A 2088-nucleotide genomic window follows, 5' to 3' on the forward strand; every position below is an offset into this window, starting at 1 on the left:
AGTTTCGTGCAAAGTTAGGAAAAGGAAGAAAGTCACTTCGTCAACGAACGTCAGAAGTGATAGACGGAAGTGACAGTTTTCATTTGAAAAAAGTTCCTGTGTTGGAAAAGTGTAAGTTCAAGTGTTTAATATCGCGTATGGTGTAACATTCGTTTGTGTGAAATATTGTTATTTATAATAATACTCTCGTTTTTTTTTTAGTAAAAACCATGAATGACGAAAAATTGATTGAGCTAGTTCGCCAGAAACCTGTTCTATATGACCTCACGCACTCCAAATACTTGGATGCACATTATAAATTAAGGATTTGGGATGAGATTGGAACGGAACTGAATGCAAGTGGTAAGTCACAGGATCATACGTTTGCACACACGAACATAAAAAATTGAATTCTATTAAAAACGAAGTTGTTATTAATTACAATTATCACATATTACAATAACACACAATATATACTAACTAAACGCTACACGCATGCGCACGTCCACACTAATACAGTTTCGAAGTATAAAACTAACATGGAAGTAAAATATAAACTAAATTTTTTCTTCCTGCCAGGATACCGCACCCTCGTCATTGAAATATTCTTTTAACGTTTCTCTTGTTAAAAAAGCGTCATTGGAACAATTTCCACCTTGTGCCGGTAGGTCGTGCAGTTGTGTAGAATTTACTGCAGATCCTGCAGTATCGTTATTAACAGAACTGACAGAATGATTTTCTTGTTTATTAATAAAATTATGTAAAATGCATGTTGCTAAAATGATATAATCTGCATTTTCTGGCTTCGACTGCAGTTGTCGGTGAAAAATCCTAAATTTCTGGCTTAAAATGCCAAATGTGTTTTCCACCACTCTCCTAGCGCGGCATAGCCGATAATTGTAAATGCGCTTTTTTTTGTCGTTTAGTTGGTTTCCTGGATATGGTCTCATCATGTAAGACTTTAATGGGAACGCCTCGTCCCCCACAAAAACAAAAGGTGCCTTTTTGATGGAATTTGGCAATAGTGCTTCGTTTGGAATATTTAAAGCCTTACGTTCCATGGCTTTCCCAATATTTGATTTTGCAAGTATTCCCCCGTCGCTATTTTTTCCAAATGCACCGACATCTACCGCTACAAAATTATATCGTGCATCCACTATTGCCAATAATACGACGGAGAATGTCTTTTTGTAATTAAAATATTGTGTCCCGGTGTTTGCAGGAGCTTGTATTGTTACGTGTTTCCCGTCTATGGCGCCTATACAGTTTGGAAAATTCCACAAATTTTTAAATTCCTCCGCGATCTCTTTCCACCGCTCTTCTGTTGGCATGGGCATTGTTTCTGCCATTAATTTACTAACAATGACCCTGCATGTTTCATTTACAATCGTTTGTACTGTACTATGCCCTAGGCGGTAGCTAAACGAAATGCTTTTAAATGAATCCCCAGTAGCTAGGAATCTGTAATAAAAAAATTAAGAACATATTACAATATACGATTTCATATTAATATAATGTCATACAATATAAACTCATATTAACATTTGTTTTTTCTAGGATCAACGTGCAAATTGCGTTGGAGTAATATACGAGATAATTATCGCAGACATCTGAAAAAAGCAGAAGGAAAAAGTGGACAGGCCGCAAGAAAAATAAAACCATATAGGTTTTATAATCAATTATGCTTCTTGCATAAGTCAATGGCACAAAGGGAAACAATTTCAAATGCGCCTGCTATAACAGACAATAGTGAGGAACCAGCGTGCGTTGTCGGCATATCAGAACCAGAAGCACCACCAACGACAAATACAACAACAACAACACCAGAAATGGAGGAAGAGCATGTCACACATACACCTGCAGAATCGGCGGCCCACCATAATAGAAGAAAAAGAAGCGAAAGCGACATTCACAACAGTGCATCATCCAGATTAGTCGATTACATAATTAATAAAAATAGTAAAAAAGACCATTTAGACAATTTTTTTGAAGGCATTAAGGATACAATAAGAAGTCTCGATGGTCGCACCCAAAATCTGATAAAAACGCAAATTTTTAATTTAGTGCAAGGATATGAATTGGAAACATTTTCGCAAAATACTAACAGCC

The sequence above is a fragment of the Calliopsis andreniformis genome, chromosome 1, assembly GCF_051401765.1.
Source record: "Calliopsis andreniformis isolate RMS-2024a chromosome 1, iyCalAndr_principal, whole genome shotgun sequence".
Lineage (NCBI taxonomy): Eukaryota > Metazoa > Arthropoda > Insecta > Hymenoptera > Andrenidae > Calliopsis > Calliopsis andreniformis.